At 38.8% G+C, this 27647-nt stretch overlaps 1 protein-coding gene across 7 annotated transcripts in view; it reads left to right on the forward strand.

The window, feature by feature from the left end:
* The window catches only part of FHIT (fragile histidine triad diadenosine triphosphatase), a 1353587-nt gene that overhangs the window by 666719 nt on the left and 659221 nt on the right, over positions 1-27647 (forward strand). The gene's annotated exons all lie outside the window — the stretch shown is intronic.

The following is a 27647-nucleotide window of genomic DNA, read 5'->3' on the forward strand; positions in this document are numbered from 1 at the left end:
ATTTTTTTGATATGTTTGATGTTGCGTGTAAAACATTCTAATCAATGAAATTGCATTCTAAGAAGAACTGAAAAAAATATGAGATACATTCTAGAATCCTCAAGAAATCAAAGTTCTTTCTCCCCCCTTTATGGGTTAATGACAGCCTTTCTTTTAACTTCCTATGTATTCCTTATGTTTATAGGGAAAAAAACAAAGGTGATTGATTATGGTATCACAATAAATTCTTTCCTTGCAAGTACTGAACTGTGTATATATAGTTTTGTTTATGGTAATGTTAATCTTTGCCTGAGTCACCTGTTGCTGGAAAAGAGCAATAGATAAATCCCCTACCCTTGTGTTCAGGGAAAAGCTTGCAAAGAACCACTCTTGCCCTTATGGCTTAGATAAGACTAGTCGATGCCCGTCTTGTATACCCATGGCAACCCTCCACATTCTCCTTTGCCTTTGCCTGGACTGTTCGTACCCTCTGTCCAAATACTCGTTAACTTAAATTGGCCAATCTTTAATCAAGCTTCTCTCCTTCTCCCAGGCCTGGAACTTTGGCTGCTCTTGAGCCATTGGAATGCAGAACAGCCCCTCCTTAAAGCCCCTCCCCAGAACTGGCTGACCTCAGGGAAAAACTTGCCCTGTACAGTTGTCCTGTCATCATGCCACTTGCTCATCCCATTTCCCTACAGCTAGTTCTTTCTAGCTTTGTATACCCCTCCCCAGAGAAGAAAATTCCTCTCTGCCTGACCTTGGAGACACTTAGAGATGTCATGGTCAGAACTCTCTCCCTATTGCAACAGTCTTCCTCTTCCTATTATAATACTCCTCCTCCCCTTATTGCAATCTTCTTTTCAAATAAAGTCTCTTACCTAAGTCTGCATTTGTTTCATTTGACATTTGCATTTTTTCCCTCAATGGTCTGTACTTATTGCCTGGTTTTAGTGTTTAAAGCTTCATCATATTAACAGTAATAGAAACTTCCTATAGTCTAGGCTCTATGGATGGTATCTTTGCACATTAGCTCTATTTTTCAGTCTCCTACAGGAGGAGTATTTTTATTTTTTTACCCCCACGAACAATGAAGTTCAGGTATGTTAAGTAACTTTGCAAATGGTGCACACCTACTAAATGAAAGACTTGGAATTTGAAGACTACTGTGAGTGACTTCCTAGCTCTCTGTTTTCCTTTTTGACAGAACTCTCAGTGTCCCAAGCCATCTTTTGTGTGTGTGTGTGTGGTGAGGAAGATTGGCCCTGAGCTAACGTCTATTGCCAATCTTCCTCCCTCTCTTTTTTTTTTCTCATCAAAGCCCCTGTACATAGTTGTATATCCCAGTTGTAAATCATTCTAGTTCTTCTATGTGGTATGCTGCCACAGCATGGCCTGATGAGTGGTGTGTAGGTCCACACCCTGAGATCTGAACCCATGAACCCTGGGCCGCCAAAGCAGAGGGTGAGAACTTAACCACTTAGCCATGTGGCTGGCCACAGCTGTCTCTTTTTCCACTACTCCTGCTTCTGTTATTCCTCGAGGTCATGGTTACTACTGAAAACAGTAATGACAACAGCTCTACTGTTGAGTGAATTGTGTGCTAGATCTTGTGCTAAGTGCTTTGTGTGTATTTTCCCATTTAATGCTGATGACAAAGCTGGTAGGTTGATGCCATTAGTATCCCCATTTCTTTTTACACTAGAGAAACATGAGATTGGGGCAGATTAACTGATTGGGCCAAGCTCATGAAGTTGGTATCTAAGTGTGTATCTCTCTGACCACAAAAATGGTACCCTTCACCCTGTGATTTGCTGCGAACTACCTGGTTCCTGGATGCAGCCGCTTCAGTTCCTGCATTGTCTGCTGCAGTTCTCAGCGCATAAATGCTCCTTCAACTCCAGGCGGCCCTTGGGTGCTTTGCTAACGTGGTTTCTGGTGAGCATGGAGCTTTGGTTTCAAAGTAATAACCTTAGTATTAAACCTGATTTTTATTATGTTGAGTTTAGTGTTCGTTTGTTATTTCTTACATAAATAAATGATTGACCAGGAAAATAATGCTTTACAGACCCTGTGGCATGTGTCATTTTCGCCAAGGAGAAAAATATTTAAGTAACTGAGTTACTTAACTTTCCTGACCTTTAGTTTCCTCATCTGTTCAACAAATATCACACGATAACTAGTTGAGAGAAACTGTGATGTTTAAAAAGATAACGAATCCAGAGTCTCTGGCTCAGTACCTGGCGCTTACTAAATACCTCCTCAGTTGCTGCTGCTATTATTACTTTTTTTTTTCCACTTTTTCCCAAGCAGTTGGTTTATATCAAAGGGGTATAAATAGTGTATTTTTCTGACATGAGCAAAGTCTAGAGGTAGGAAATGGCAGATAACTGACTCATTGTAACAGTCAGTTGTGTTTGCTATTTAAAAATTCCAATCATATTTTGTTGAGAGTAATGCAATGTGAAATTGAGCCTCCTGTGTCTTACTTCTACTGTTTTGAAGATGTAGTTAATGATTTTCTTATCTAATCATTAATAAATGCAAAAACTGCAATATAAAAATGAATATTGTGGAATTTCCAGAACATTCCAAAACTACTCATTAATTTAGCCGTATAAAATTGGTCTATAAATATGACTGGTGCTTTTATTATAGATGAGTGTAACAGAAGTCCTTCGGGGCTTCAAATAGTCTCCATTGCTATATTCAGTTGATTTAAGATTCTGAGGCTTATTTTTTCATTAATTCTGACTTTTTCAAATTATTTTAATGTGAACACATGTTCATTTTTCCCTGGATGAAAAAATAAGCTTAATGATGAAAATTAGTTAGGCTTTCTATACCAGAAGAAAATCTCACCTTTGGTATAGGGGCGGTCAGGATTGACCCTCTCTGCCCTGTCAGCCTCATCTGCTCCATCTCTCTTGACTGCTAAGTGAGCAGACACGGTCCCTATCCTAATTGTGTCAATGCTGGTGTTAGGCAGAAAAATGCATCGGAATATATGGAGATGTCCTTTTCTGGTTCTGAGTATAAGGTTCTGTAACCATCTCCCAAAATAATGTCTTTGCCTTTGATATGTCTCCCAGTGTTGTTATCTACAATTCTCTAAGGAGTCAGCTTTCATGTGCCAGTGCCTCAAACTCAGTATTTCCAAAAGAAAATTCTTTCCCGTGAAACCTCTGCTTCTTCCATTTGTTCTGTTGGATAATGGCCTTCCTATTGTCACATTTTTTAAGCCTTGAAATATTCTTCTCCACTCTCCCATATTGTCTTTCTAGATTCTGTTCATTCTGTCTTGTGAATGTCCCTTACATCCTCCTTTTCTGTTACCACTTCGGTATCCCAAGTTCAGGGTTGTCACTGTCTTTCCCTCTCCTGGAATATTTTAATAGGTTCCTAATTGATCTCCCCGCCTCGAGCTACCCTCAACCTTTTAGTTAATCTTGGAACAGGGCTCATGCAAATTAAGTGCTTTAATTACTGTTTGATTTGAACTGAATTTTATCGAAGAGACCGGCTCTCTATGTGGAGGTAGACTTTTCAATGTTGGGCATATCTTACGACCAGCACCTGGAGAGCCAGAGAAATACCACTTTCAAGTGCATATACCTATCTGTTAAATTTTCTTTGCATCATTTACTGTAACACACTTTGGTTTGTAATCAATGTAATACCTTTAGTTTTTTCAAACTTTTTTTTAAAGAAAAGGATCAACTCTGGGACATGCATCTCATTAGTATTTAAAGTACTCAGTCTCTGTAAAATGAATATAATAAGAGACATTTCTATTATATAATGCCGAAGGAGATAAATGTCAGGTTGTCAGAAAACTTAAATGAATAATGCTATTTGAAGCATTTGTTTTTCTTGCAATTTGAGATATGATAATTACTACTGTTTAAAAATTTCCCCCAACTTAGCTTGCTTAGATGTCTTGGGGATTGGGGGTTTTTGGACACATAAGGCATTTTCCTATCCTGTCAGAAGTTTTTGAAAGATTATGAATATTTTTATGTTCTCTATGCGAAAACAAAGAATATAGAGTTGAAAGGCAGCAAAGACTAGTCTGCTTTTAAAACAGCATTGTACAAAACTTTGCAGAATGAAAAGAGTGGGAATTTAGTTTGAAGAAATAAATGGGCCTGGGAATGAATTGTTTAAAAGGTGAGATCTTACAATGCTATCTTGGTATAAATTTAGCTTAATAAGTTGGTAAAAATATGATTAATATCAAATTAACCCCTTTATTTGAAATATGACTCTGCTCATCTTCTAATTCAACTGTGGAAGATTTGATGGCATGGACTTAGCCTGGAGGCTTTTTATTCATGTCAAGAATGTAGGGGGACCACTGGAAAGATCTATTTCTGCTCCTTCAGTCAGGCCTTTTTGAGCGAGAGGCAAGAGGATCTTTTAGTGGGCTCAGTTCTGCCATAGTGTTGCTGATTAAGTAGGTGGTTTTACTTCTACTCTTTCAAAGGATTTCAGGGGAAATTAAGATGTTGCAATAATACTCCCAAACTGCAGGTAAAGGGCAGATGCTGTGTTGTCGCACAAAAGTAGTTTCTGATATTCTTTTTTTTTTTTTTGAGGAAGATTAGCCCTGGGCTAACTGCTTCCAATCCTCCTCCTTTTGCTGAGGAAGATTGGCTCTGAGCTCACATCCATGCCCATCTTCCTCTACTTTATATGTGGGACACCTACCACTGCATGGCTTGCCAAGCGGTGCCATGTCCATACCCAGGATCCTGACCGGCGAACCCTGGGCCGCCAGAAGCAGAATGTGTGCACTTAACCACTGTGCCACCAGGCCGGCCCCTAATATTCTTTTTTGTGACACTCTTGCTAGAAAAGTCATGGTTCTAACCCAAAGTGGTTGTTATTTTCTTAGGTGAAGTTACATTGATTTGTGGATAATAATAAAAAACTGCTTTCACTACACTTTATTGCGCCAGACCCTGTGCTAAATATTTTATCTCACCACAAAAGTGTTAGGTAGACATTGTTACCTTCTCAGCTTTATGGATGTGGACGCTGAAGCCCAGAGAAGTTCAGTAAATTGTCCAAAGTCAGAGCCTCGATTGGAGTCCAGGTTCTTTCCATTAAAGCCATGTGCATATCCACAGCTGTCTCTCTGGACGTGCTGTAACCTCTCCTGCATGCACGGCTTTGCAAGATCATGATTATTAGAATTCAGGACTTTATTCTTTTTTCCCCTAGTAAATGATGGATTCGGTAAAAGTGTCCTTCCTATCATCAGAGAGGGAGGAATGGAGGAAAGAATGGAGGGTGGAGTAATGTATATTTAATCACTGTCGATGGAATTATAGTTTTAGGGCCAGGAGTTCTCCTTAAAAGACTGAATCCCAAGAGTTCTGTCCTTGGTCAGCATTCAGTGGTTGGTCTTATGTGATTAAATCCGTATAAATGCGATTAAATCCTTATACACCAAGAGAAGAAAAATTATTTTCTCTTCAGAGAAATAAGTATATATATATATATATATGTACACAATTTTTTGTCAATTTGCGGAAGTTTTTAAAACCAAACATGATTCCCAAAAGATAAGAAAAACGGGATTTTTGTTCTTCTCAACATTTACATAAAATAACACCTAAATACTTTTAAGTGTGAACAAATGTCCCATGGTATTCAATAATGTAATATCTGTCTCCTTCTGCCACCTACAAATGAAGAAAAGATTTTGAAGAAAATAGCATCCTTTTTAAATGTTTCTGTTCTCAAAGTTCCCCTTCCCTGCTAAAGTCTAAGGCATTGATATATTGTCCCACATGATGAAACTTGGGGAGAAATTAGCTGGAATAGTTACTACCCAGGCACAGTGCACAGGTGGTATGTCCATGGCAGGCTGTGGAGATGCATCAGGAGCATATAGAATGATCCAGAATGGGGTTGGTGTTGTGTTGGTCAGTCTGTAGGGGAAGACTGTGTTGTGTTAATCCTGACGTGGTCAGAAGGGTCTCATTGCTCATGTGTAGATGCATGCAGACAGGACTTTTGAAAACACATGCATGGTCAAAGACCTCCCTACAGTGACTTCCCCTTAGTCTTAGGATAAAGACTTAACTCCTTACAGTGGCTTTTGAGGTCCTACCCAGCATGGCTCCAACGTGCCTTTCTCCCTTGTCTCTTGTGGTCCACCATCCCCCATGCTTGTCACGCTCCCCGTGCTCCCTGCCCTGACAGGCTGGATTTTAGTCTTCCATGTTCTCCATGCCCTCTGCACCCCACCGGTCCTTTGAAGGTGCTTTGACCTCTGCCCAGATGTTCTTCCCGCCTCTCTTCACTACCCTTCCATTAGCTCTCAGCTCAAATGTCATTTCTGCAGTGTTATTGTACCTGCCTAGGTCAAATCGCCAAGAGATGATAGACTCTTAGCATCCCATGTCTCTCCTTTGAGGACTTGTCTCAGCTGTGTTCATTTTGCATTTGTTTGGTGATAATGCTTGCAAGAGGAGTTAGGGTGTGATGATTGAGAGCTGGAAACGCAAGCCATGCAGTTGGGCCTCAACCCAAACTCGTCCTCTTAGCAGCCCTGTGACTTCTGTGTGCCTCAGTGCCTCTTCTGTAAAATGAAGATGTCATAGTACCTCATTCTTAGAGATGTGGTGAGGATTAAATGAGGTGATGTTAGAACAGTGCCTGAGGCATAGAAGGGGCTCACTAGTGATAGCTCTTTTTATTATTTGATTAATGACCATCCTTCCGTTAGACTTGAATTACAGCAGACAGGGGCTATGACTGTTGTTGTTCAACATTGTCTTCCTGTTCCTGGCACAATGCCTGGCCCAACATAGGCACCCATTCAATGTGTGTTTTTACTGTAGACTGGCACTGTGTTAGGCAAACTGTGAATGCTTCAACCTCTGAATCTGTGCTTGAGTCAGTAAAAGGATTTAGAGGTGTAGTCTTGGCACAGAGATGTTGCTCGTTCTTATCTGGCATCAGGGCAGTCTCTATAATGTGGTCCTTTGTTCTGGGGCTTTAGGGTCAAGGACTGTCTCAGTAAATGGGCCATCCTATCCAAGATCCTGACCCTGATGCAAGGGTGAGTCTTGTCTTGCATGTGTGTCCCACTTCCACTAAACTAGTGGTTTTCAGATTTTTATTTATTTATTTATTTGTGTGTTTATTTTTTAAAGCCCCCCAGTACATAGATGTATATTGTAGTTGTGGTCCTGCTGGTTGTGCTGTGTGGGACGCCACCTCAGCGTGGCCTGATGAATGGTGCCATGTCCGCGCCCAGGATCCAAATTGGCGAATCCCTGGGCTGCCAAAGAAGAGTGTGCAAACTTAACCGCTCGGCCACAGGGCCGGCCTCCAGATTTTTATTTTTAAGATGCACATTCCTTTTTTATCATTTACACTCTTATGTAGAAACTCAGTTATCAAACAAATTCCCAGTAGAGGCGCTCTAGTTAGGGCAGAGCATGGCTTGTTTAGGGCCTTCCCTCCTTAGCCTGCCTCTGACTGGCCCTAGAGAACTTTGCCCTAAATAAATTGATGGTCTGTTTTCTAAGACTGTTAGATGAGAGACCAATTTTGAAATGCTTAATGGGCAAACATAGACGTAACTGGTACAAAGAAAAAGCCTCCAACCTTTTTACCTCAAACAGGGAATAATTTGAAGCAGTCATGTCATGTAGAGCTGAGCAGTTCTTTCAGTGCTGGAGAGAAGATCTGACTGTGACGTAATGTGCTTGTCTAGGCTATTGTATAGCTGCCACCTTTTATCTTAAAGAGAGGAGATGGGAAATATGTTGAAATACTATGTGATCCTTTTTATTAGTTGCTTGATTTCATTTAGCCGAATGACTCAGTATGGTAATGTCTCCAGGGACTGATGGGGAGTCTTTCTATGTATATTTATGTATATATTTGTGTCTATAGAAGAGAGATCCCAAGAGGCAGGTTTGTTTAAGAATGTTGCATAATATAGTCCAGGTCCTGGGTTTCTACCAGTGTAAGATTAGAAACGGTACAAGTGGACTTTTTCATAATTTTTTTTAATCAAAAGGAAAATCATAAGACTCCCTGTTGAATAACATATCGAATACCAGACCATTCAATAAAATAATCAGACCTTTTATGGTGCTTCTAGAAGCAGTTCAAATAAAGATCTCATTTCTCAGTGTGAAGAAAAATTTTTTATTTGATCGCACAATGGAATGGGAAAGAATTATTCTTTTTTCTTAACAGTAAGGCAATTTTCTTAAGAAAAGTTTTCTGTGCCCGGGTTGTTGTATATATTCTTTTTTGTTATTTTTTAACTTAATTTAAAAATATAGTTTCTTTAAATAGAGTCCTAAGTTTGGGATTGATGACTAAGGATCCCTTAAATTCCTATCTGCTTAAATTAATTCACTACTTCCAACATGAATTCTCTTCTGAACAAGGAGTGAAAAAATATTTAGCTGATATAGGCCATCTGGCTTTGAAATGTGGAGAATTTTCTTCTAGCCTGCATCTATTTTAGAGTGACTATGGGATCAGAATTCCAATGACTCCAGAACAGTAGATTCGCCATTTAAACTTTAATGCTTTGGGGATCGTGAATCACAGCACATATGGGATGATACATGTTTTGGGAGAAATGGATCCTCCTGGCACACATGTAAAATTAAAGCTGTCCATATTCTGTGTTTGTAGAATATATTCATTTTCCCAACATAGATCTGAATAAACAGTTCCTAGATTCTTAATCGTATCATTGGGACATTTAAAACTGTAAAAATGTCTATTTGTCAAAGTATCGTACATTATAAATGCTCAATAATGTCCTCGACTTATAAAGTATCTCAGAAAAAGTAATGGCTCTCCTTGTTGTTCCCTCATGGTTCATTTTTAAAAATCCAATAAACAACAACAAAAAGTTCTTATTTCCATTGGAAGGAAGCTTTGATTTCTGTGGTTAGTCTAAAGACACAGATCTCCTTTCCCCATAGATCTCATATTTTAACGAAACAGAATATTTGGACAAAGATTTTTCTTATTAGTATAGCCAAGAAACTTGCCTTATTTTAATGTTTCTCAACAGATATCCTGATAAGGTTTATTCCATGAAGGGTAAGTAGGAAAGTTCAAGCCAAGTTCAATGGTTGTGTCTGTTGAAAGACATCTCAACCTTCAGATTGTTTACTATATACAAAAAGAATATACACAGAATATAAACATATATATCTGTGAATATACACAGAGAACCTACAAAAAGAGGGGTGTGAGGAAGAGGGGTAATTAGTAGTGATTCCCAAAGTATTTTGTTACCAAACCAAAGTGGGTTCCCTCCTGGTGAGTTAAATCAGACTTTCCACCAGAAGTAGTTGTCTCACAAAGTAAAGTATATTTGCGGCAAATAGGAGACCATGAGGAATTATTTCCAGAGTCATGGCGTCCCCCAACAAAGGGAAGCAGGAACATTTATTTTGGATGGGGAATGAATATTCAAAAGGGAGAGGTGGGTATTATCTTGCACAGGCTCAGCCGGAAAACATGCTTCCACATACACTGCAGGTTATGGTAATAAGACCTAGACTCTTCCTGTCGAGATCTTAGCGTTAAAGATAAGGCAAAGGTCATAGACGTAGCTCTCCTGGTGAAACTTGGTCTGGTGTTTGGTGATTGCATCTCCTTAACATAACAAAAGGAAAAAGAACAATTTGGAAAAAGTTAAAATGTCCAAACCCACCCTTGAGTTCCTTGGGGTAACTAGTCGGTGACAATTTGACTCTGGAATATTCTATAGGACTCTTGTTCTGCTCATTGCAACTTAGGAGAAGGACTTTTTATGTGGTTGGCACATGTAGCCTTCTTAGTACAGATTTTTCTGGGTTCTATACGGTGTCAGATTCTCCCCTCTCACTCCACTCCAGTATATTTTCACATTTCTGAAATTGGGATGCAGTTTACAGTAATCACATATGTTTTTTCTTTCTTTAATTCCAGAAAAGCTATTAGTCAATTGATGCTGCCTTAGAATTAAGTAAATTAATAAGTAATGCAGTTTTTAATTCTTCTGTATTCATTATGTCCAGCCTAATCCATGGGAAGTACAGTATTAAGTACAAAGAATCGAGTGAGAGGAAAAAGACTACTCTATTTTGTGGAAAAATTTTTTACTACTATACAATGTGCTTTATTTTCTAGAATTCAGGAATCTAGTTAAAAAATAATAATCACTTATACTTTTAAAGAATAATAATCACATGGTAGCTTACTATGGTTCTGGCCCAATGCTAAGTTGTTTCCTATACATGTATTTGTTGTTGGTGTTATTAACCCTATTTTAAAAGTGAAGAAATTTAAGATTCAGATAAGTTTAGTAATTTATCTACCCTACTAGCTGTTGGAGAATGAAATTTTAATACTAGGCAGCCTGACTTTGACAGCCTACTCATTGTTGAAGTTAATTGAGCATTGTTATTTCTTTACTTCATGTATGCTTTCTTATACTTTTGCATTATGACATATGCCAATGATTGCTTGAACTGGGTCATTATTAGAATCACCACGGGAGTTTTGGAAAACTATAGCTTTCTGGGCCCACTGCCCAAGAGATATCTATTCATTTTCTCTGGGGCAAGGCTTGCGAAGCTGCTTTTAAATTTTTTTTTAATATAAAAAGTCCAAGTGATTTTGACAAAGCTAGTTTTGGGAATGACTGATAAATACATTATAAGGAGTGCTTTTCTTTCTCTTGAAGATTAAAATGTAATAGAATGCAACCTAGTCCCCAAACCATGAAGAGCATAATTGAGTGTTGTATGACCTGGAAGGCCCCCTAGGACCCCACAGAGCATCAGAAAGCTGATTTCTTGCATCCATTATTGGCTCCTGGAGGTGGCAGTCAGGTTGTGTTGAGAAAGCAGATATGCATAAACCTGCTCAGGACCTTTGCTGGACATATATAAGGGCACCTTCATGCCTCCTGATCCACATGGTCCTCTTGCTGTATTAAAAACCTTCTTTATGAACAACCTCAATGTAGACTGTCACAGATGGATATGAGGAGGATGTCAACTCATTCGACCTTTCAGTCTTCAATGCTGATGGCAATATGAAAGGGAGCCCCTCTAATCTGCCTGCAAATAGCTACATTTCCTTGGTCTGGTGTAATCAAAGGAACAAGCCCACAGGGGTTTAAAGGATTCCACGATGCAGCCGCTGCCATTAATTTAATTGCTACAGTACAGTGAATTATAGGGAAGTTGAGTTAAATGCTGAAATCTTTGGGGCTAGAGATTAAATAGGTTAGTTCCATAATTAGTGTTGTCTTTAAGAAGGAACACAATGCTCCCCAAAGTGTGACTTTGCAGACAGTTATGTCTAAAGTCGGCGTGGAAGGAAAGTAACAAGTCAGTTCTTGTCTTGAGAAGTAGGCAGGGGTGAGAGTGACAGAGTAGGTGTGAAATAAATGCTTTTTGACTTCAGTGAACTTGAGGGCCACCCTCATTTGTGGTATCCAGGAGTAGTGCAACTTTTCTTTTTTTCCTGAGCTGACTGATAAGTAAGAAGACACACCCTTTTAAATATTTATACTTATAAATATTTAAATGTAACTGTGTATTTTGTGTTGTACAAATCCAGCTGTGAGCCAACATTATCCAAGGCCATCTGATAAAATGTGAATTAATGGAGTCTGGTGGCTCTTTATGTGCCAACTCTTTCCACTAGTCTAGCACATAATCTTGAGAGAAGGGCATCTAGTGTAGGTTATGGCTCCCATACTAGGTAAATGACTCTTTTTGGGAATCATGATGCTACCCATAATAATTATTAATAATGGAGCAGACATATGGTAAGTGCCCACTATGTGTCTGGCTCTGTGCTAAACAAAACATTCTCTCATTTTAATCCTCACAACAACCTTATATTCATCTGACATTAGTTTAGTTGGTTGTTTCTAAACACTGGCATGGAGATAAGTTGCTTGCATTCTATGTTATGAAGAAGGCTGGCCAGTCACCTTGTAAATGGCTGTGAGAAAATTCCTGGTCTGAAGCTCAATAAAGGAGAAAAAGCAAGACTTCAAAGTCTAATAGGAAATGAGTGGCCCTTGTTGTCTAAGACCCTGACTCAACATGGAGTTCCGTCTTTGATTAAAACGAGAGTCTTGTCTGATCGTGAAAACTCAGCCTAAGTGGGATCATACCTGAGTACTACGTTTACATCTGACTGTACTGGCTGAATAATTTGCTTCCTTTTCCTTCTCCCATCATTCACCCCCCTCACTTCACTTTACCTCACCTCACTCCTACTCTACCTTAATTTGTATTTTTGAATGTTGGTATTGCTTTAAAAAACTAGAAGAAAAGAAAAGAACTATATTCTCAAGTTGTGTATGCTGTAGTATAGTGGCTACGGACATTGACTTCAAAGTTGGTTTCAAATCACAGCTCTAATATGTTTGAGCAAGCGGAACTTGGGTAAGTTTCTTACTCTTTCTCTGCCTCAGTTTCTTTATCTTTGAAACTCTGAGTAATAGTACATTCTTTCTGAAAATGTTGTAGGTAGGAGGTGAGATCATGTATGTAACAACCTTTAGCACAGAGACTAGTGCCTAGAAAGGGCCCAAGACCAATACAAGAAATGGCATCTGTTTTTAGAAGACAGATTTGCGACTTTAAAATTAAATTAAGTTAAAAAATAATGACTTTCGATGCTGTGGGATTTGTGAGCTCAAGGACTTGTGCTGTAAGAACAACAAACATGAGCCTGCTTATTTAATGGAACGTGCCCGCGATGAGGGTCTGATCTGCTTTCAGCTTGAGGAGAGCTTCAGAATTTTAATTATTTGGAGGAGCTTCCCAGGGTAATAGAAGTTGCTTTGTGGTTGCTTTCTCTCCATGTCAGACTGAAGGGATAATTGTAACAAATGAGCATTCGTATGCCAAGATGTAATGCAGCAAATGAATTTATGGATGATGATGATAATAATCATCAGCATGGCTAGGGTTCCAGTTTGATCAGTAGCTGCAGACCGCTTTCTTAAGATGAAATAGTCATTTAAATGAACATGACATCTTTTCTTGAAAGTTTTTCTTGAGCAACACTCAGGTTACTTTTTTTCTCATAGGTATTGAAGACCCATTACTTGGCATTCTCTCCCCTGCAATTCTGTCTGTTCAGTCTGAGCTACTCTCCAGGAATATTTATTGGTCTTCCGTGGTGCACTTAAGAGCATTCTTTCCATAGCTCATCATGGCACTTGTGATTGCAAAAAGTAATAATAATATAATTATCATCCTTACAGCAGCTAATATTCATTGAGCATATAGTATGTTCTAGGAATTATATTAAGAGCTTTGCATCATCATCTCTTTTACTCCTCATAACAGTTCTGTGAGGTAGGGACTTTCATTGCTCCATTTTCCAGATGAGGAAGAGGTTGAGTTAGAGAGCTTAAGTAACTTAACTAAAGTCACATCTAGGATTTAAACTAGGTCTGACTGTGGAATCTGACTGCATAGACACTACTTAAAGCTGCCTCTCTGTTTTACAGTTCCCCATTTGTTTTCAGTCCTCTTGCTTGTCACTTAGATCTTGTGGGTTCCTGCAATGTCTATCTCACATCCTAGCCTGGTACCTGGCGTGTAGGTGGCATTCAAGCATTGGAAAGAATGAATGAATGAGTTCAGCCCCTCTGCAGAGTAGATGCTGAGAAAATGGTACCCAGCCTTTAAGAGCTTAAAAGTAAAGTGGAAGAATTTTAATAGAATCATTTTAAAGTAAAGGCCACTCCTGTGTCCACAGAAAATTGAAAATAGTGAAAAACGGCAAAGCCAGGTTAGAAGCATTCAGGTGTGGAAATTCTACAGGGCACTTGATTTTTTAAGAAAAATCTGCTCAGGCATATAATAATTAAACTGTTTATGACAGCATATAATTGCATCATTATGTACACAACTCTGTTACTATAATTTGGATCATAAGAGGGCAAAGTGTCAAAATCTTTCTAATGTTGTTTAATTTTGTTTTAGCTTTTCCTAAAGGAAGTGTTCAGTTTGTACTTTGAACTTGTAAACTTTTGACACATGTTTACATTCTTTGCTGTTGCAAATCTTTCATAAAAACTATAGAAATGACTCACTGTCCATTTTTCATAATTTCGAGTCAGATCTTTATATGAAGCTTGGATATTTCAATGGTTAAGGCACTTATATTTGCATACTTTTAATGTACCTTATTTTTTAAACTTCTGTCTTATTTGGAGTTAACACTGTTAGTAATATAACCTGTGAGACTAACAACTCAATTTATTCAAGACCATTTTAATTAAAAATATGTGCTAACTCTTCAGGGACCAGGTAGAGATTTACACTTCTCTGAAGTCAGGGGTTACTGAGCAAATTAATAATGTAAACAAGATTTTGAAGAGAATATTTAATCAACTCAAGAGAAGAAACTTTTCCAGCAAGCTCCAGCACTTTAGAACTCTTCATTGACATTCAGAAGATTGATGTGTTAATTACCAATCATTGTTTTGAATTAATTAAACTGGTCACTTTAAATACCTGTATTTGGCCACATTCTGTTAGTCTAATACAAATTCCGATGTCCTTTGTCGGTAATAATGCTGCAGGTTGAATCCTTCCTTAATAGTCACTAGTTACCATCACTGTCCACCAACTTAGTTATCTCTTAAAGCCTCTCCAAGTCTCACCTTTTGCATCTATCAAATGGAACCTTATAGGGTTTTCTGAGACTTCAATGAGATAAAGCATTTTATCATCATTTCTTTCTTTCTTTTTTTTTGTGAGGAAGATTAGCCCTGAGCTAACTACTGCCAATTCTCCTCTTTTTGCTGAGTAAGGCTGGCCCTGAGCTAACATCTGTTCCCACCTTCCTCTAGTTTATATGTGGGATGCCTGCCACGGCATGGCTTGCCAAGCTGTGCCATGTCTGCACCGGGGATCCGAACCAGCGAACGCTGAGCCCCAGAAGCAGAACATGCGCACTTAACTGCTGTGTCACCAGGGCCAGCCCCCTTTTTTTATCATCATTTCTCATCAAAGTATCCATCATTTGGTGCAGCACTCAGGAAATGGGGTGCTAATTGTTAGTCCAAATTAGGGCTGTTTTGCTATCAAGTGTGGCTGCTGCCGCTGCAGACTTTTCTTAGAGTTGCAGTGTAAATTCATCACGCAGTCCCTAAAATGGAACATGGTTAGACTATTCCCACTCCCCTAACCCCCATTTGGTCATTTATTTATATGAGAAGTCTTATGAAAGTATAGAAATAAAGTGTGGTATATTTAATAATTTCCCTCTGAGCAAAGTAAACTTGTGGGAAATCACAAGTCTTGAAAAATCAATTGGAGTTGCTCCACTGAACTCTGCCTGGGATTTGAAATTCAGAAAGTTTGCTGAAGTTTGGAAGTGGATGGTCCCTGAGTCCTAGCTGGGTGGTCCCTGAGTCCCATGTAGGCTTGAAATACGTATCTTTGTCATCTTCATGGTTAGGACCTTGTTCCTTTGCCCAGGCTGTGATCTCCTCTCTTTCCACATTGCTAGAATTGGTCGAATGTTCTGGCCCATGAATGCCCCAGTGCTGCCTGTGAGGTTATGCTAGGTTTGCAATGTTTCCTGCTGTTGGGGAGTCAGACTTCCTTGCTTAATATTGTTTTACTTAGTATTCAAATAAGAAATTTGAAATAGTTTTTAGTTCTACTAATCTTTGTGCACAGGGAGATTTAACAGATACTCATGTCCTTTCTTGGAGTCTTGGTGCTAGCATCATCAAGTGGTATCAAATATCCTTTGTAAAATTTTATTTACCTGATGTTTGGTGTTCATACATCTTCTGAAGAATAGCATGGAAAAAGGATGTGTGATAGGGTCTCATTTATTCCTTGCTATATTTTTCTGGAAATGTCTTAACAGTGGAATATGTCAAAGACAAGATGTACCAGACAATTAAGAAGATGATTTTATTCAGACTCTAGCAATAAGGGGAATGTTTATTAATGAGGAATATCTCAGAGAAGAAGGAGAAAAGTTAGGGTTTTATGAAACAAGGGAGTCGTTGAGGAAGGGTGGAGGTGGGTCTTATTTCAGAATATCCAAGGGCGGCTTGGTCTTTGTGGTTTTGGGCGTTTCCCAAAACACAAAAGAGTAAGGGTTTATTAACCTTCCCTCTTTCATGAGAACACAGAGCTCAGGTTAAATTTAACATTGCCAGATAGATAAAACTGTGAAAATGATTTTCTTTTGAATAGCAATAAAAGCATATTAGGCTTTTAATTAATTGCTATTTTACCAATGTTTAATTCAAAGCATTTCAATATTGTGATTGACTTCTTAGGCTTAAGAACTCCTAGAAACAAGTTTTCATTACACAAGTTACAAGTATCCATTTTAACTCTAAACTGTTGGAAAGAGTCGATTTGGAGGAAGTTTTATCTGCTTATAAATCTCACTGAAATCGCCTATGTGGTCTCCTCCCAATAATATAAGAGATTATGATGCTCTTCATATTACTAAATGGAAACCAGCTTCTTCATTTTCTCTGTCAATCCAGGTAAAGACTAACATATTTTATGAAAATTTTCCTTCAAATGTAGTAGGGTTTTATATCTAAAGCTTTCTTCCATTATAAGAAATCAGCATTTATCTTGGACTTTTCTTATTCTCTCCCCACCCACCCACACTGCTCGCTCTGCTCTCTCCTGCCCTTCATTTCCCTGTGTCTTTCTAGTCCCCAAGTATGGAGCTCCTTATGTCTGTCCTGAGCTTGCTACTTTTGTTTTACCTTCTCCCTGTACTATTTCATCTAACTGCATAGCTCTTTCTTGATTATCTCTTTGCGTATCAGTGATTCTTAGCTTGTCTCCAAGACAACATGTTAGAGGTGTAAGTGCTTCTTCCCGCCAGCACAGTGCATCCTATACCAGTGATTCTCAGCATGGTGCCCTCTGAAAGTCAACCCAGTTTGTAGAGAGCCCTGGAGTGATCCTCTGCCCTAGCCCCCCGAGGGTGCCCCCCTTAATAATCATGGACCTCCATTGCAAACTCTTACTAGACCATTAGAAGTTGGAAGTCATAAGTGAAGTAGTAGCTAGTATTCTCGAAAGGTCAGTGTGGTTTGATGTGGAGACAGAGAAATGCAGAGGAACCTGGCAATTTTCAGATTCTCCTCACTTCGTCTGCTTCACATCCAGCTCTCCTTCCTGATCACAAACGGAATCAGAGAGCCAGTGTGAGTATTGTAGGTTCACTCAGATGTTTTCAGCTGCATCCTGGTGTCCCATAGATACTTATAATATTGAAAATTGAATTTTTAATATTTAACCCTAAACAAGCTCTCCCTTTTGACTTCCTCAGTTCTGTTTTTTGCACAGATGTTCTGAATCATTTTGAAATAACAGAGTGTTCCTGAAGAAGGGAAAATACATATGCATTTTAATTTTCAATTGTTTTATCTTCATGATTGTAAAAGTCATATAATATTTAAGGGTGTTGAGTAAGTGACCTGTGATCCCACTGCACAGAAATCGTGCTGTGAACATTTGAGTGTATATCACACCTGATTTTTTTTCATGTATTTAAGCACAAAGTTGTTCTCTTCTACAGAAATATAGCCTAACTGATGTGCTGGTTCATATCCTGACATGGTATAAAGAGAGGCAACGTAGCAAGGTGTCAAGGAGGACAGCTCCTGGAGTCAAACAGACCCCTATTTGAACCTGGCCTCTACCACTTACTCTCTGTATAGACTTGGCAATTAATAAATTGCTCAAAGCCTCTGGTACCTAATCAGTAAACTGGGATCATACTTTTGCTGGCTTTTTATCAGGATCAAGCAGGATCCTGCATGTTGGTGTTTTTGGTTTATGGTGCCTGTCACAGATTGTCCATATCAAATGATTTTCTATTAATGAGTGAGTCTTGTCTGCTGCTATTTCTTACCAGAATTCCACACTTACTCAGTGCTCATTAGTAGGGCTCTCCAGGACCCACTTCTGTAGCCAACCCGTGTACTCCTCTCCCTCCTTATCCCTTTGCCTGGTCTGCTCTGTTCTTTTCCCATCACTATGGAAACCAAGCTCCTCTTAGGTTCTCGTCCTCTGGGGTGGCTTAGTGAACTTCTCTTGTCTGCTTTCTTCTGCCTTGTGGCTTGTATGATCCTTGGCATCTGGATGATATGCGTAGCTTAGCCCTTGGTGACGTCATGAAGTGAGTTGGCACCTTCATTTTATTGAGAAGGAAACTGAATCTCAGTGTGTGACTTATTTGTGGTTGCATAGCTATTAGACAGCAAAGCCAGGAACAGGATATTGGCCTGCAAACTGGGGCACAAGTTCTCTTTCCTCTAGTGCTTAGTAAATGCTCATTGAAATGCAGATTTGCAGTGTTGAGTTTCTAGGCAATCAAAGCAGGTTTGTGCCTCCTCAAAGATACTTGATATAAACACTAATGTGTAGTTTTCAGTAGCATTGAGGGAGGCAAACTCCACAGGCCAGATATGGAATTTTTCCACTGTCTTTGTATAAAGTGACTTATCTTTATGCGGGCCTAGTAACTTGTGAAAGAGAATAGACCAGGTGCTTCATTTTCCAAATCTACTAAATTACTTATTACTTAGAGGAAAATGCCTGGTTGGAATGAAGTCTTCTTAGCCCTTAGAGCAATTTACATTGCCCATGTGTAATATCCCCATAGAATGAACTTCCTGGCAAGACTTAGTAAACACATTTCAAGTAGATATAAAGATTTCATAAACCATGTTCTTAGCAAAATGTGCTAGGGAAGAATCACAGCTCCCAGGCTGTCATTAATTTTATATTTAGCTCAGAATTTAAGGCCAGCTAGGAAAGGCACATGTCTGTAATCTTTAGTCACATTATTAAAGTACAGGGAATACCCAGCTAGACATTAAGATGATCAATGAAGTCCAGGAGGCCAGTAAAACAATGTGGTTAAGGACTTGCGATGTGGCATTCAGAGACCTAGTTTCAGGTTGACTCTCTACCATTACTACCTTGGGTAAATTATGAAACCACTCTGTGCTTCATGTTCCTCATCTGTAAAAATGAGAATTATGACAGTATTTACCTTGAAGAGTTGTTGTAAAGATGAACAGATTTCATATAATATCCTTGGCACAGTGCCTGCCACATACACATCTCTCTCTCTCTCTCTCTCTTTTTTTTTTTTGCCATTAGTTGATACCATTTGATACTGTACACCAAGTTAAAGTTCTTTCATTTATTTTTAAGCCTAACCTTTTTGTGACTCAATCATAAGATTAGATAATTGTGAAAAGCAAAAAATTAGTTTAGGATATGTGCCATGTCCTTATGTCTTTCCACATCCCCATCATTTGGATGCCTGGATCTTTACTCTTAATAATCATATAGGCATATTATGGAAGACACTAGAGCCCTCTCAGCAGGGACCCACCATGTGGTCATTTACAATCCTAGAGGAACTTAAGTCAGCCTTCACTATGGACAATCCTATACCAAGGCCACTGACACATACTCAAGCTGCCTACGTGGTGAAGAGCTCCTTATTCTTTAGGCTAGATGTCCTAACAGGGCAATAATCTCAAAGAGCCGTCCACATTTTTGATACAGAAATTTTGCTGTTGCTCTTTTACTTTCTTTTCTAGAGTAAATTCTCAAGAATATTAGAAGCCACAGTTGGAGATGGCACATGGTAATGGTAATAAGTTGGTTATTTTACCACCCCTCCTATGTCTATCTTCATCCGGGGCACTAGATTATGCAGAAAGGCTTAAGTCAGATGGTGTCCCTGTCTTTGCTTCAAGTGGGGCCAATTACTAGCAACTAGAAGAGGGTTATTCTGTCAGCAGCGTTATCATCTTGTTCCCTGATAAGCATAAGGGTGGGTGTCTTGTCACTTTTTTTATTACCATATTAGATGAAACTATTCCTCTGCCTACTGTCCATCTCTCATCAAATATTTATCTAGAGTGTCTCAGGTACTCCAAACTATAACATTGATTTGTGGTTGTTTGAAATTTCTTTCAAGGCTGCTGAGAAATTACAAAAATTGCTTGACAGATCTATCTTCAAAGAGATCATCGAACCAAAAGAATTAGTTGATGTGTTGTTTGAAATGGAATATATATATTATCACATTTGTAGTCAATTCACACCAAAATAATTCCCACATAGCTCATGTGGATTAAGTGTTTAAATTTGAATTTAACCCTCAAATTTCAGAATAAAAACATTTCTTGGGGAAGTAGTTACATTACCGTATTAAATTAACCTGGGACCTCTGCCTCTCACTAAGTTAGAGTGGTTTGTGACAAACCAACCCTTCTTCAAAAACAGTAGAAGAGCCAAATTAAACCAAATCTGAAACATACCTAATTTGCAGACATCAAAGAGCTGCCGAGAAAACCAAGACTCCCCCAGCACAGGTGAGCAGTGAGCCAGCATTCCACAAGCAGTGTTTCCCTTCAGGGAACTTGCCAACTTTTGGCTTGAGATGAAAAGCTGAGAAACCAGGCAAAAGATTGTGCCTAGGAGACAGAGTGGGCAGAAGAATATCTGGCAATCTTACCAAGCTGGAGAGACAAACTGAAGTTGGAGGCTGCTAATGCAGCCAGGACTTGAAGGGCCAGATCTCAGAAAGAAGACAGGTATTGGATATTGGCCTAATCCCTGGCGGTTTGATACTTGAAGCATTTGCCTAATTTTTATATCTTGTAGGGTGTGAGGCTAGGAAGCTAAGAAACACATCACTGAAAAAACAAAGCAGAGTTTTTGACCATTTCACAGTGCAGAGGGTAAAATAATTGGAGTTCAGTATCTATGATGGACAAAAGATACTTTCAAACTGCATCCAAGAGTTGAGCAAAAGAACCAGACCAAGCCTTTCAAAGTGCCTGCCAACTTTGAGTCAGCTCAATCCTGAATTGGATAAAGTTGACCTGCCCCATCCCAGAATGCCTGCCAGAGGGCTAGGATGAACCTTTGGAGGAAGTTGCTATCATCCAGTTTCTCTATAGTTTTTCATACATAGCATCTATAATTCACTTAAGATCACTGGGCACATCAAGAAATAGGGCTAGGAGAAAAAACAGAAAATAGAAATAGTTCCAAGTGAGACCTAATTATTGATATTACTAGAACTGGACTTTGGTCTAGAGCTAACAGCCCCTCTCTTTAGATAAAGCTAGGACTCTCAAGTCTGCCATTGTCCCTACTCCCACTTGCTTTACTTCTGGCTTGAGACGCTAAATTACATCCATTACATACAAATGCTGTAGGCATTTGGGTTTGCAACTGCTGCTTTACAGCAAGGAGCATGTCTACGTTTTTCCTTAGATATTTGGTCTTCCAACAACCATCATATGGATTTACACACAAAAGGCATGGAATTGCTACCAACAGTCTGGCTTTCTGATGATTTTTATTTAATCATTTTTGAAGACTGGCCATTATGATATTACATTTTCTCTTTGCATAGAAAGGTGAGTAGGGGTTGGCAGGGTGAATCTTGATATAAACAGAAATAGTAGATTTTTTTTTGCTTTAAAATTTGCTAGTTTGGTGAAGACCCCCCTGCGTCTTTGTCTCTGAGTTTTTTCTTGCAATGAAAAAATTCGTGATTGGCTACAGGGCAAAAAATAAGAAAAGCAAGTTCAGACAGGCTAAAATAAAATTGCAGCTGGCTCTGTGAGTGGCTTCCTGGGAATGTGCAGTGTGCATTTTTGACATAGACTGCTCACATCTCTCTCAAATGATAAAGGATCAGGAATAAGATAGGCCTTTGTAAACCAGAGTCAGCTGGCTCTCTGTTCCAAGTGAAGAGCCGTTACTTGAAGTTTCAATTTTTTTTTTTTTTTTTTTTTTACGAAAGAAGATAGCCTCCCATTGCAGTAGTCTTTACTCTGAAGACCAAGTGCTTCTTAAAGCTGCAGACTAGGATGATCCAAGAAGAGAATTTTAGATGCAGGCTAAGTGATACAGCTTAGCCTGAGTGCTTTGGAATCACAGTGCTCTAGAGTGATTTTCAGAGTGTGGTCCTCAGACTAGCACTTGGCATCACCGGTGAGCTTGTTAAAAGTGCAAATTCATGGGCTTCTCCCAGATTTAGTGAATCAAAGTCTCTGGAGAGGGGACCCAGGCAATTGTGTTTTAACACGCTGTCTAAGTGGTACTTAAGTGCATTACTATTAGAGAACCACTGCTCTAGAGTTCTGATGGTAATTCACATGGAGTCACCAGGTAGGGCCAAGATATCTAAGCCACATCTGCGGTGATGCAATGAGGACCACATCAATAAAATGTTGCACTGTTCATTTATCCACCTTCTAAGCTAATGGAGTTAGGGTCTTTCGTCAGTCTCTCCTCTGCCAGAAAATCGTATGATCTATCTCATCTATCAGAGGGATTTTTTTTAAAGACAATTGGATAAGATCTTGCATTTTCTATAGAGCACCCTCCACTCACCACCAGAAGTTCTTTCGATCCTGTGTAAAAGTCTTTGTTAGTTAGGAAGATGAATCAGGCACCCCAACTAAATCATAAAGCAATCAGGTATTGTAAGGAAATCGCATCTCTTTTGAAAAAAAAAAGGGAATCATATCCCTTTGAGAGTGACTTGGAGGAAAAAAGGACAGACAAGCATAATGGTACTGAGAGAAAAAGAGTCAACTTTCAGAAGGACAATGGATGGGTAGGACAGAAAGTCGAACTTTTAAAGGCATCCCTGTGTGCATTATAAAATGAATTAAAAAATATATCCTATTATGTTGTGTATATATATATATTTTAATATCAAATATTAACTCTTAAAGAAATTCTTCATCTAAGATTTCCAACAACAACTTGGCAATGACTTGGTTATATTAACTAGTTTATATGTGGCTATTTTAAAAAGTGTGTCTGTGTGTTGTGATCTCCATGGGTTAAGTGATTTTTTTCCTGTGCCTGTTCTCAAGGGTAAACAAAAAAATGAAACAGTTGTTTGAGAAGTTTGAGATGACAAGTGATTTTAACTATCTTATTGCTTTTTCTGGCCCACTTTTTAAATGATTCATAAGCTGCTTTATTGTTTTAAAGTGAGTGGAGTCTCCTCTTACTCCCAAAAAATACCTTCAGGAAGAGTATCCATGTTTATTATTTAATAATTGCTAGTGTTTTTTAGTAACTTGTACAGTTTTGTGAATAAGCACTCCTTTGACATTTCATTAGTGGGCAAGTGACTTGATCACAATTATTGTGAGCACAATCAAGAAGGAATCTGAAGAGGGGAAAGCTAGAGTTCATCAGTGATTTGTCAAATATTGGTGACGTACTCGGAGTTAGGTTCTTTTAGTGTAAAATTGCCTTTTATTTCATTTTTCTGCCTTTCTACCTGTTCCATCAGGTAAAGATGGAGAGGTCATCTGGTTCTACCTTATTGGGCTTTGAAAGAATTCTAAGAACAAAATAACAGAAACAAAAGGGATCAACTTCCAGCTTTACAGGGAAGGATGACTTCCTGTAACTCGTCATTACCTCTTAGAGGTTCAGGACACGTTGCTCTGGCTGCGTTGCAGTTTACTAGAGTATCAGAATCATATTCCAATGTAAACACCAAAGCATGTTAAATGCTGACTATAATGTACTTCCCTACATTATTTGCACTTAGGTTTAGTTCTACGAAGTTGAGCAACTAGAGAGAGATGCCAGATAGTGTTTGTGCGAGACAGCCTGCTTTAGTGAAAATATCGTGAAGTGAGAAATTCTAGAGATTTGTTGCCCCATTGAATATTGTAAAAACAGTAAGAAAGTCAGGAGAAAAATTGCTACACAGCTGTATAAATTTTGTTTATTTGCTCAGTTACATTTGGAGTTTCTTTGAGCTGTATCGTTTGAACTGGGAATTTGACATAAATGAATTCACACTCCCTGTGACTGTGGGCAGGTTTTCTATGCTTAGCTTTCTCGTCAATGGGATAGCAATGGCATATTCCTCATAGGATTCTGAGGGCATCAGATGATAATGCAGGTAAAGTTCTAGGCATAGGACTTGGTACATAGTAAATGCTCAATATGTGGTCTCTATTATTATTTAGGGTATTTTTGTTATTTGGTATATGCTTAATTAGAGATATCTAAAATTTCTTTCATTTTTTTTAATTTTTATTTTTTTCTGATGTACATCATATTTCAAATTCTGGATACATTACATCATGTTCACCACCCGAACACTAATTATAGTGCATCCCCTCACATGTGACCCTAATCACCCCTTTTGCCCTCCCCCCTCCCCCCTTCCCCAATGGTAACCACCAGTCCAATCTCCAATGCTATGTGGGGTTTTTTTGGTCATTTTTATCTTCTACTTATGATTGATAAAGAAGATGTCGTATATGTACACAATGGAATACTACTTAGCCATAAGGAATGATGAAATCTGGCCATTTGTGACAACATGGATGGATGTTGAGGGTATTATGCTGAGTGAAATAAGTCAGAGGGAGAAAGTCAAATACCATATGATCTCACTCATAAGTAAAATTTCTTTTAAATATTAGAGTGGCAGTTGTGTAAATGATTTAATTTTTATGTCATCTTCCAAGTAGAGACAAGCAATGGGACATTTGGAACTAAATGACTTAGAAGTACAGCAAGCCCAATTTCCCCCTGATTGGGAGAAAAATCTAGTCTCGGGAACTGAGGGCTGGGTAGTTACTAATTCCTAGTCTGGAGTGTAAATGAGGAGGAGAAGCAGACCCTGGGCTGTGAGTTGTTCCTGACACAACTCAGAGAAGCTTAGAAACCATTTGACTATTTAAGAAATTTTTGACTTGCCAATTGCTAGTGCTCATAACTATGCTGTCTCTGTAAAAGGAGACAAGGGGCAAGGTTAAATTTGAACTTGCAGGGCTGTGACTGAGTGTGAACAGTTGTGGCACTGCAGATGTAAATCAGGGGTGAGACTACCTTAGTGAGTGATGGGAAAAAGTAAAGGATTTAAAATGTGATAGAAAGAAGCCTGAATGTGAACATGGCTTTGGTGCATTAGGACCAGCATGTGAATCTCTTGCCCACAAAGTAATCGGAGAAGGGGGTAGTCTTAAACAAGCCGGAAGAGAAGTGAATCTGTTGTTTCTGGATCAGCCAGTTCTTCCAGAGATACTCTCTTCTTAACACTCTTTCCATTCTAAAAGACAATATATGCCCTTCTGGGCTTCCAGGAGTCTGAGAATTGAAGAGGAAGGATTGTTGACATCCAAGCGTCAGGAAACATGTGATGCCAAGAGAGAAGCAAACTCCATTTGCCATCTTACTGGGCTGCTCAGGGTGGTTCTGGTGGTTAGGAATATCAGAAGGAAGATATGCCCAGGGGACCATGACTCAGACCATGTGACTCAGGATGCCATCCATCTGAGCACCTGTCACCTGACATCAATCCTTACAGGCCCATATCCAAAATAAAGAACAGAATTCAGAAGTAGATGTAACAGGTCTTACTTCACATTTTCCAGTACAGGGAAACAGCCCTTCATGGCTTCATGCAGGGTACCATATAGAAAACACAAGTGAGGAAAGGAAGAATTTAAATCTTTGGAAATTTTGAAAGAACAGTTGCCTCAATTAATTCATTAATTTGTTTACCCATAAATTGAATAAGTATTTGAGTACTTCGTTTCTGCCAGGCAAAATGCTGGATGCTAGGGATCTAATAGTAAATGAAAACAGCATGGTTTTTGCTTTCATGGTGCTTAGAACCAAGGATGAACATAGCCAAGCAAAAATTAAAATGGGGCCACCATGTATTCCATGATAAGGAGCACAGAGGAGGTGATATGAGTAAAACTGGAGGGTCAGGAAAAGGGGAAGAGAGAGTGCCAGTAACCAGGGGAAGACGGGGCAGACTGAGGTGCAGGAGGAATGGCAAGTGCACAGGCAGGAAAGAACGGCCATCCAGAGTGTTTGGAGGCATCACAGGGAGAATTTGAGGGAGGAAGAACTTGTGCGTCAGAGACCATAACAAAGGAAATGAGGAGAGACTCTGAGGATCTCAGAGGCAGCACAGGTAAAACAGGGAAAGAATGTATGGAATGAGGACAATTCTGGGAGCCAAGCCCAGGACCAGAGCCCATCTTACCTCTAGTCCCCCATGGCTTGCATACAGTACGATAGAAACCTTTTACTCCGGTCAGTTATGACTTCTTTTTTGTCAATTGATTGACGAATGTTGCTTTAAAAAAATACTATTTAAACATTTTATTTTAACTTAGCACATTAAAATGTGCATCTATTCCCCAATCCTTTGTTGGATCTAGACCCTATTTGAATATGAATTTGGTATTTGGAGTTCCACCTCTACTTTCTCGTTTAAATGACAATCAAAATGCACTGCTTACAGTTTCTTCAAAGTGGAGCAAAAACGTGGACACCTGCAAAGCAATCTAAGGCAGTTCTTCTGGAATTTTACCATGGTTTTTCCCACCTTGTAAAGTTTTCTATATCTAATATAAGGCCAGTTATTCTTATGACTTGAATTTATCTCATCTTTCCAAGGAAGTAATGCAAGCAACAGATCTCTTTTCTGCACTCGTATTTCATCAATTTGTGTTATGCTTATGTCATATAAATACAATCACAAAGAGGATAGGCTTGGGAAGGGATATACAGATTCCTTGTTAAACATACAACTGAGCTGGTGGTAGTAGATTGTGTGCTAGAAGATAACCTAGGTGATTTTGGTGTTCTGGGCACCATGGACACCACTCATTATGTTTTAAAACGAATTGGAGAGCTTGAGTTAATCCAGCAATGTGATTAGATGGTGATCAGCAAGAGTGTTTTTATTTTCCTACTGTCTTAGTAAAAGGAAATTGATGATTAAATAAGAATAGTTCCCTTTAATTTTGAATTATAGAGTTAACAACATATAGTTTATCTATATAATTATATTGAATCTTTCTTAATTTTCTTTAATTTCTAAACTACCATGATACATCATTTGAGGCAGCTGTTTTTGAACTTGAAGTATGTGGATATCTGTTAATTCAAGAGACTAGTCATGATTTTGGCGCATGGGATGGGAATACCTTAAATCACATCAGGTAAACACCTATTAGTTGCATACTTGTTTGTAAAACATGACATTTAGATCTAGATTTTCCCTGAATTTGGATATGGATTATTTTGTATGAACAAGCCCTCTTTCAAAATTAGTAACAAGAATTATCCGAGAATCGTAGTTGGCTGTCTGCCACTGTTTTATTTATTTAATTTTTTGGATGTCCAGTTCTGAAAGCTTTTGTTGACTGTCCACTACAGTCTGCACATTGTGAGAGTTAAGTGCTGGAAACAACAAATAGAATTAAAAACACAGTCCCTGATTTCAGAAGCAATGATCTGTTGGGAAAAGATGTATGTGTTCACAGAATCAGGCTGATAAAGTAAAAGAGGCAAATTCTCAAAGCATGGTTGAGAAAATGAGGATATAAATTTGGATTGGGCAGGTCAAAGAAGCATCATAGAGGAACTGAGGGCATTTTTTTTTTTTTTTTTTAAGATTGATGCTTTGGAAAAATTGGATTTCTGCCACTAAGAAGCAGAATAGTATAGTAGTTAAGACCTGGGCTTTGTAGCTGCACAGATCTGGATTCAAATCCTTGCTCCACCACTTAGTAGCTATGTGCCCTTAGGAAAGATACTTTT

The sequence above is a fragment of the Equus asinus genome, chromosome 21, assembly GCF_041296235.1.
Source record: "Equus asinus isolate D_3611 breed Donkey chromosome 21, EquAss-T2T_v2, whole genome shotgun sequence".
NCBI classification, from domain to species: Eukaryota; Metazoa; Chordata; class Mammalia; order Perissodactyla; family Equidae; genus Equus; species Equus asinus.